Source organism: Gossypium arboreum, chromosome 10, assembly GCF_025698485.1.
Source record: "Gossypium arboreum isolate Shixiya-1 chromosome 10, ASM2569848v2, whole genome shotgun sequence".
Lineage (NCBI taxonomy): Eukaryota > Viridiplantae > Streptophyta > Magnoliopsida > Malvales > Malvaceae > Gossypium > Gossypium arboreum.
Window position 1 is genome coordinate 32,833,234 of NC_069079.1, and position 9,899 is coordinate 32,843,132.

At 36.3% G+C, this 9,899-nt stretch overlaps 2 non-coding genes across 2 annotated transcripts; one reads left to right on the forward strand and one right to left on the reverse strand.

Moving 5' to 3' along the window:
• The first annotated feature begins 374 nt into the window (after positions 1 to 374).
• LOC128282682 (small nucleolar RNA R71) lies at positions 375 to 481 on the forward strand. Its single transcript, XR_008273036.1, has one exon. It is a non-coding gene; the product is annotated as a small nucleolar RNA R71 (small nucleolar RNA).
• Positions 482 to 7,114: 6,633 nt separating this feature from the next.
• LOC128283014 (small nucleolar RNA R71) lies at positions 7,115 to 7,221 on the reverse strand. Its single transcript, XR_008273359.1, has one exon. It is a non-coding gene; the product is annotated as a small nucleolar RNA R71 (small nucleolar RNA).
• Between the last annotated feature and the right edge of the window lie 2,678 nt (positions 7,222 to 9,899).

Sequence of the window (9,899 nt, forward strand, 5' to 3'; positions counted from 1 at the left end):
TAGTTTAATTGCTCGTTATCCATGTTGTGGCTATAAAGTTGGTATTCCAAATGGTTTGTTCCACCGTTACTTGCTTTTCACTGCATTAGTGGGTGAACCTGTGAAGAATTAAGAAAACCATCAATCTTTTTATTTAAGAGTTCTACCTGATTAGAGAGCATGTGACCAAATCGATGTTATAAACACTGGCTGTTTTTGTTGGCTTTTTCCTCATGACTTGCCACTGATAGCTATTCAGTGACATCTCCTCTATAAACTTATAGGCATCTTCCAGTGTTTTATTGTTGATGGTTCTGCCCGCCACTGCGTCAACTATTTGCCGAGTCGAAGGATTCAGACCATTGTGAAATGTTTGTACTTGGAGCCAAAGCGGTAACCCATGTTGAGAGCACCTTCTCAAAAGGTCCTTGTATCTCTCCCATGCATCATAGAGTGCTTCTAAATCCATCTGCACAAAAGAAGAGATATCGTTACGTAATTTAGCCATTTTAGTCAGCGAAAAATATTTTAGTAAAAAAGTAATTAACCCTCGTGGTACCGAGTTCAACCACAGTTTAGCTTTGTTCCTCAATGAAAAGGGAAACAACTAAAGATGAATGACATCATCAGAAACGCCATTGATTTTAAATGTATCGTAAAATTCCAGAAAGTTTGCTAAGTGAGCGTTGGGATCTTCATCCTACAGACCATCAAACTGAACAAATTGCTGTATCATCTGAATAGTGTTAAGTTTTAATTCAAAAGTATTTACAGCTACAGCAGGTCTAACTATACTAGATTCAGTTCTTGTTAAAGAAGGTTTAGCAAAATCATACATAGTGCGTGGAGCAGGATTTTGATTAGCTGTAATTGCAGGAGGTAGTTGATTGCCTTGGTTTTTAGCCATCTCTTCGGTTGGGGGTTGAGTATCGTCTTCTTGCTAGTTCTCCGTGTATCTTAAGCTGCGCCTTATTTCTCTTTGTTTTCTACGAACTGTAAGATCGATTTCTTCGTCAAAAAGTAATGGTTCCGACGGGTTTCTTCTAGTCATAAACTATAAAAAAACTGCCAAGAGAAGGAAAAAGTAAGTTAATAAATAGTAATAAAATTAAATTAAATTGCAAGAAAAATAAATGGCTAAAGTAATAAAAATTAAGCGTTTCTAATATCTTAGTTCCCCAGCAACGACGCCAAAAACTTGATCGCGTTATTTCGTGATAGGTTTTAAATATTTATAATTACTCGTTCTTGAACTAACTATTATCGCGATGTAGGCAAGTTTACCTATCGAACAGTAGTATAGTTTTAGCAAGACCGGATTGTCGAACCCAAAGGAACTAAAAGTACTAGCAATGACTGTCTTTTTATTATCTAGCCTAAGAATAATGGGGTTTTGTTTTAATTAACTAATTATCTAAACTAAGAACTCACAGAGAATAGAATTGGGGAATTGCTTTTGGGAAATATTGATTGACTTAAGACAATACCTAAGGAAAAATCCACCTAGACTTTACTTGTTATTCTGGCTCCGAATCGGACGATTTATTCGTTCAACTTGTTCCATAGAGATACCTAAGTTATGTTATTATCCCTATTCAAGACTAATAACGTCTAATCCCTAGATTGAATAACCGAGACTTTTCTCTAATTAACACTCTAGGGTTGCATTAACTCGATCTATGGATCCACATAGTAGGTTTCACCCTAATTCGGCAAAATCTTGTCACCCTATGTCTAGGCACGCAATCAACTTTGCTTATTATGATAAATGTACTCCTAGACAGGGTCTATTCCTCCTCTGAATAAGAGCTTATCCTGAATCAGTATCCTGGGATATCAAAACAAGAATTAAGAACACATAATTAAGAACAAGTTAAATATTATCATACAATTCAAAAAATAATAACAAGATTCATCTTAGGTTTCATTCCCCTTAGGTATTTAGGGGATTTAGTTCATAACTAAATAAGAAAATATCTCAAAAAAAATAAAGAATACAAAACATAAAGAAAACCCAAAACTCCTGAAGGGGAATTGAGGAGAGATATTCAGTCTTAATGATGAATCCGACTTTTAAGATGAATCAATCGGCTTCCTTGGAGTAATTCCTTACTCCCTATTCTCCATGTGTCCCTTTTCTCCTCTTCTAGGGTGTATTTATAGGCTTTGGAATGCCTAGAAGCCCTCAAAATTAGCCTTTTCTGAATTGGACTCAATTTGGGCTCGGCAGGGACACGCCCGTGTGTGATTACTTCAGGCTGTGTTCGAGCCTGTTAGAATGGCACGGGCATGTACTGTACCCGTGTGAGTCGTGCTTTGATTCTGCCAGATTGACACGGCCATGTGGTCTGCCTGTGTGAGGAAGTCCAGACAGTGTTATGTTCTTACTTTGGCCTATTTTCTCTGTTTTTGGCCCATTTCTCGTTCCTTTCACTCTCCTATGCTCTCTTAAGTATAAAACATGAAATTAAAGCATTAGGAGCATCGAATTCACCAATTCTAATGAGAAATCATCCATAAAATGAATTAACCATGAGGTAAAAATATGTATAATTTACGGTTTATCAAATAGATCAACTTTTTTTGATAAAATTGGAATAAGTACATTATGGATGAAAAATTTTAATACAATACAAATTAAAAATTAACAGACTAAAATGACGATTTACATGAGAAAAATTTAAAATAAAAAATTCATTGGCGTCATCAGCCCAAATATGTACCACAACTTAGTGGGTGTCCGTGACGAGGAGGATTTCATCGTAGTTGTGGTTCTAGCTCCTCATCATCTTCACCTCCATCTCGACTCCTACCTCTACCTTCATCTTCATCTTGTTCCTTTGTGCTAGATTGTATTTGCATCCTAAGTTTCCATCGTATATAGTCTGTGTTATTAATAGATGGTTGCGAAGATGTCCCATCTTTGAAAAACAATGATGCTAGGGATGTTTGTGGTACTATCGATGGAGAAGTGTATGGTGTCGAATAACCCACTTGTGGATAATATTGGAAATATAAGCGATGGTGGATACATGGTGTTGTCGTCGGCAGTGGCGTGTAATATGGTCTTGAGGATGGAGGTGGTGAAAACAATATACTTGGAGAAGTTGATACATGGTATGATGGTGCTTAAAGTAGTGCTTGTGCAAAAAAAAAACAAAAACATAAGGTTAGTGAAAACACTAGAAAAAAATGAAACATACTAACTAGGAGGTGGTGCATTCATAGCTGATGATGATGAACTCAATGCATGTACTTTTGATCACGACCTTATATGGGGTCGTCTTGGACTTCTATGACACCCTTGCCTACTCCTTTCCTCCATTGGCAATAGATATGACTTACCGTGAATTCTAAACCATGCCATGTAATTTGAAGAGATCGCTAAATCTGGTCAGATAGGTGGTTCGCATATAGCTATGAAATCGTACCTATATTCCCAAATGTTGATATATTTGGAATGGAATATAGGTCAATCATCATCGGTTCTCGCCTGCAAGTCGATCTTGTGAAGTTCATTGAGCTCCTAGGGTGACGACGAAATACTTTGCATAAACCTGAATTGGCGCATCACTCGATTAGGTTCATGCATTTCAACTATTGCAAAAATTATCATTGGCACTTTGACTTGTCAAATATTGCGATTTACCAAAGATTCGACTGGTATGCATTCTTGAATTCTCGGATCAAAGTATGAAATCCATTCAAATTACAGCATGAAATTATATATTTTATTACGTACCTGATATTAAATAAATCCTTACGTAAATATTATATAATTGAAAAATTTAAAAACTAACCTCCGCTTCTGATTGTTGATCTAAAAATAGTCGAATAACTTTTAGCTTGTTCGGTATACCTATATGACTCACGTCATTGTTCCACATATTCAAATAATATGTTATTTAAAGAATTTAATAAAAATTATTATGATAACTATTACGAGCAGTAATTCATTAGGGCCTTTTACTTCGGGATGTAAAACGGTAGGCAGTACCATGCCCATGTGATGCGTCATTGAGAGCACCAAAAATATCCCATCCCAATAAAATAACAAAAAGAATAGTATCAAGGAAGTAGGGACAAATCCTCAGGGACTGGATTTGCACAAATTCTTGTTCCTTGAGATCCTGAGCAGAGTCGTGCCTAAAAAAATGATGAACCTGAAAAAAAAATAGAATTAAAAATATGGACGAATTGAGATTGTGTAAATTGAAATTGAAATTGTAAAAATAAATAAATTTGAGAAAATAGATTCTTGGATTGAGATATTTTAGCTTCCGGTTATCTCAATCTTCCTTGGGTTCAACCCTAGGCTTTAGATGATCTTTCTCATGACAGAATAAGCCAATTATAGTGGAAGAGGATGCCTATAACCACCAGCTCCACTTAGATTTTAGACTTACAATACAGAGGAACCTGACTCTAGCCAACCGTCACTTTTGTGGGACTGTCTTTCACTAGATCATCACTTCTCAATGGTGAATGCCACGCCATTTTGTTTCTTGGGCTTGACAACCACTGACGCAGTAAGCTAACAAACTGACTGTGCAAACTTCCCAAAACATACAAAGCGGCCGCCTTTGCACAAGATGAAAAGATCACTTTTGAAAGGACATGGTCAGAAGCGTCAGTCCCGTAGTGAGGAGAAACAATGAATATTTGTTGAGAAGGCTAAATGCGGATTCTAAGCCTCACGAATCCTTTTTAGGGAACATTGAAAACCTTTAGCTAGATGGATTTAGTGGCTCATGCTTTTTGGGAAAAAGAAATAAGTTTGGAAAAATGAAATTTTATTGAATAAATAAGAGAAACAAAAGCTAAGAGATTTGAGAAGACAGAGATTTTACAGAAAAGTTCAGTCCAATTTGTGTCACTCCATCCCCTATTTATAGTACTTAGAAGACCTAGTTTGTTCCTATTTAAATTCTAAAAGATAAAAGCTACAATTAAATCTAAATAATAATCTTAACAATAGTCCTAATATAATTCAAGTTTAAACAGAGTCTTGTGTTTATAAAATCTCTTCTTTGAATTGTTGCTGATAAACCGTAATTTATACATATTTTTATCCCATGCTTAGCACATTTATGGATGATTTCTCCTTAGATTTGGTGAATTCGATGCTCCTAATCCTTTAATTTCATGTTTTATACTTAGGTGAGCATAGGAGAGTAAAAAGAGCGAGAAACGGGCCAAAAACGGAGAAAATCAGCCAACATAAGAAATCAACATGGCCTGGACTTCCTCACACGGGTAGGCCACATGGCCGTGTCCATTTGGCAGAATCGAAGCACGACTCACACGGGTACACCACACGCCCGTGCCTATTTAACAACCTTGACCACGGTCTGAAGCAATCGCACATGGACGTGTCACACGGGCGTGTCCCTGTCGAGCCCAAGTATAGTCCTATTTGGAAAAGGCCACTCTTGAGAGCTTTTAGGCATTCTAAAGCCTATTTAAACACCTGAAGAGGCACTTAGAATGGACACAGAGAGTAGGAGGCAAGGAATTAATCAAGGAAAGCCGATTGATCCATCTCAGAAGCCGGATTCATCGTTAAGACTGAAGATCTCCGTTCAATTTCCTTCAGGAGTTTTGGGTTTTCTTTATGTTTTGTTATCTTTATTCTTTTCAGATGTTTTCTTTCATAATTATGAACTAAACCCCCTAAATACCTAAGGGGAATGAAACCTAAGATGGATCTTGTTATTATTATCTGAATTGTATGATAAATATTTGACTTGTTCTTAATTATGTGTTAATTCTTCTTTTAATATTCCAAGATATTGATTCAAGTTAATGCATTATTCAGAGGAGCAAAAGTCCCTTTCTAAGAGTAAATTTGTTGTAATTAAGCGGAGTTGATTGCACACCTAGAGATAGGGTGACAAGATTTTGCTGGATTAGGTTGAAACCTAATAAGGGAGTCCATAGATCGAGTTAATGCAATACTAGGGTGTTATTTAGAAAGAGATTTCAATTAATCAACCTAGGGTTAGACGTTATTAGTCTCAAGAGATATAATAATATAACTTAGGGATTTCTACGGATCAAGTCAAATAAATAAATTGCCTGATTCAGAGTTAAATAGCAAGTAACGTCTAGGTGGATTTTCCTTGGGTATTGTCTTAATCAATCGAGTTTTCCTTAAAGCTTTTCCCAATTTTCTCTCTGTGAACCCTTAGTTTAGTTAATTAGTTTAGATAAACAAATCCCTTAATTTTTAGGCTAGATAATAAAAAGAAAGTAATAACTAGTACTCTTGGTTCATTTGGGTTCGACAATCTGGTCTTTCTAAAGCTATACTACTATTCGATAGGTATACTTGTCTTCATCGTGATAATAGTTAGTTTCAAGAACGTTTAATTATAAATTTTTAAAACCTGTCGCTAATATACATATCAAGTTTTTGGCGCCGTTGCCTGGGAATAAGATATTAGGAACACTCGATTTTTATTACTTTCGCCATTTTACTTTATTTGTAATTTAAAATTTTATTTTATTTTCTAATTTTCTCTTTTATTCGCGTTTGACAGGTTTTTCTAGTTTATGACCAGAAGAACCCGTCAGGACCATTACTTTTTGATAGTGAGATCGATCGCACAGCTCGCAGAAATCGAAGAAAAATAAGGCGAAGCTTAAGATACACAGAGGAAGAGCAAGAGGACAATATTCAAACCACAACTGAGGAGATGGCTGAAAATCAGAAAATCTGCTACCTCCTGCGATTGCTGCTGATCCAGTAAATCAGAATCCTGCTCTGCGCACTATGTATGATTATGCTAAACCAAATTTAATAGGAACTGAGTCAAGTATAGTTAGGCCTGCTATTACTGCTAATAATTTTGAACTGAAACCTAATGCAATTCAAATGATACAGCAATTTGTTCAGTTTGATAGTTTGCAAGATGAGGATCCAAACACTCACTTGGCAAATTTTCTGGAACTCTGTGACACATTTAAAATCAATGGTGTCTCTGATGATGCCATTCATCTTCGGTTATTTTCCTTTCCATTAAGGAATAAGGCTAAATAGTGGTTGAACTCGTTACCACGAGGGTCAAACACTACTTGGGAACAAATGATCAAAAAGTTTTTACTAAAATATTTTTCGCAGGATAAAACGGCTAAATTAAGGAATGATATCTCTTCTTTTGTGCAGATGTATCTAGAGACACTCTACGATGCATAGGAGAGATACAAGGATCTGTTGAGAAGGTGCCCTCACCATGGGTTACCACTCTGGCTACAGGTTCAAACTTTTTACGATGGCCTGAATCCTTCAACTAGACAGATGGTTGACACAGCCGCTGGTGGGACTATCAATAATAAGACACCTGAAGATGCTTATGAATTCATAAAAGAGATGTCACTGAATAATTATCAGTGACAAGTCATGAGGACAAAGCCAGCAAAAGCAGCCGGTATTTTTAACGCTGATTCAGTCACCATGTTCTCTAATCAGGTAGAACTTTTGAATAGAAAAACTGACGATTTTCTTGGTTCTTCACAGGTTCACCCAGTAATGCAATGTAATGCAAGTGGAGGAGGAACGAACAATTCAAAATACCCACCTTATGGCCACAACATGGAAAATGAGCAATTAAATTATATGGGTAATAATCCTAGACCTCAAAATAATCCTTATAGCAACACTTACAATGCAGGATAGAGGAACCACCTAAATTTCTCATGGTGAGGCCAAGGGAATCAATGAACACCGCCACCTCCAGGCTTCCAACAACCACCTTACCAACAAGAAAAGAAGCCCAACCTTGAGGAGATGCTAACAAATTTTATCTCGGTGTCGGAAACTCACTTTCAAAATACCGAAATAGCACTTAAGAATCAACAGACGTCGATCCAAGGGCTCGAAACTCAGATAGGCCAACTCGCCAAATTAATTTCTGCGCGACCACAAGGTAGTGTAACACCCCTATCCCGTATCCGTCACCGGAATAGGTAAAGGGGCATTACCGGACTTGAAACTCATATCAGAAAAGTAAAAACTTTTTCATTTTCTTGAAGTAAAGATCATTCAATTGGATAATTGCTAGACACAACCAGGGATAAAATTTAAAAAAAAACTTATAAAAGTAAACATTCAAAAGATGTCATATTCGCATAGCTTATATACATTAACCAAAATATCCTCCCACTACTAGTCTATTCTATACATGCCATAAGATAATCCAAAACATAGCAGTACCAAATAGTGGATAGTGATAGTGTGATTAATTGCTGACGATCCCCGAGCCTGTAGCTTCCAAATGAGATCTATAAAACAGAGGAAACAAAGTAAACGGAGTAAGCATTACAATGCTTAGTAAGTTTTAAGCAGTCTCAACAGATAACAATCAAATTATAACATAGTTGTTCGTATTTTTATTTCACTCTTCCTTTGGGCATACCATCCCTTTACCGAATATGCACATCTCATCATATAGAATAGGCAGATAAATTCTCACTTGATAGTGATCTCTTATAAACATAGGTACATTACATATTTTCACCTAACTTTCCACATTGACCAAATGCACAATAATCATAGAACAGTCTTATTGCTTTACTCACATATGCATCACATAACGACCTTGTGATTTAGTCCAAATCAAGCTTAAATATAATCTCAAAATACATACCTGACCAACTTAACGCATTGAACGTGTTTATTACCAATTGTTACTGTGAAGTCGTATAATCTTATGCTTTACTCGAATCTTCAAATAAACCTTTAGCTCGAATAGTCCCCACATCGTAGTTATCGGGTCTTACCCGAACAAAATCTCCACACGTAGTCATCGGGTCTTACCCGGACATAATCTCCACACGTAGTCATTGGGTCTTACCCGGAATATATTTCCAAGTTTCATGTACATTTAATCACATGTTACAACATTCACATCGACTGTCATATTTGTAATTCATTTGCCTCATCAAATATCTAATAATACACACCTTTCACATTTGGTCATTCGGCCACAATATACACACATCTCATACATATTTCACATTAGCCATTCGGCTTTACCAAATATATATATCTCATACATATTTCACACTAGCCATTCGGCTTTACCACATATACATATCTCATACATATTTCACACTAGCCATTCGTCTTAACCACATATACATATCTCATATATATTTCACATTAGCCATTCGGCTTTACCACATATATATATCTCATACATATTTCATATTGGCCATTCGGCTTTACCACATATACATATCTCATACATATTTCACACTAGCCATTCGGCTTTACCACATATACATATCTCATACATATTTCACATTAGCCATTCGGCTTTACCACATATATATATCTCATACATATTTCATATTAGCCATTCGGCTTTACCACATATACATATCTCATACATATTTCACACTAGCCATTCGGCTTTACCACATATACATATCTCATACATATTTCACACTAGCCATTCGGCTTTACCACACATATATATATTTATCTTGTAACACACCGAATTTGGGCCTAGAAGTATTGGGCCTTGAGTGTGGGTTTGTAAGGAGGTTTTATATAGGTATTTAATTGTGCAATGAAATGACACAATTAAATGTCCGCTTTGGTGGTTAATGGCCCTGAAAAGTGTTAGAGAAATCTTAGGTTCAAACTTGGGCTTTAGCAAAAAATTTGGTAATAAGTGAAAAAAAAAACCTGGATGCTTGGATGAGGGTTTTTAAATTATTGTGTTAAATAAATGACACAAAAAGCCTTGTGGCTTAGTGGCAAGTAGCGTGTGGAGCATTTAAGGGGAGGCATAGGTTCGAATCCCATGGCAAGCAAAGAGCATTTATTTTGCTAACAGGGAGCGGCAAGAGTTGGTGTTGAATTTAAACTCTAATGTTGGAGGGATCCCACATCGGGAAGCTAACATAAGAGT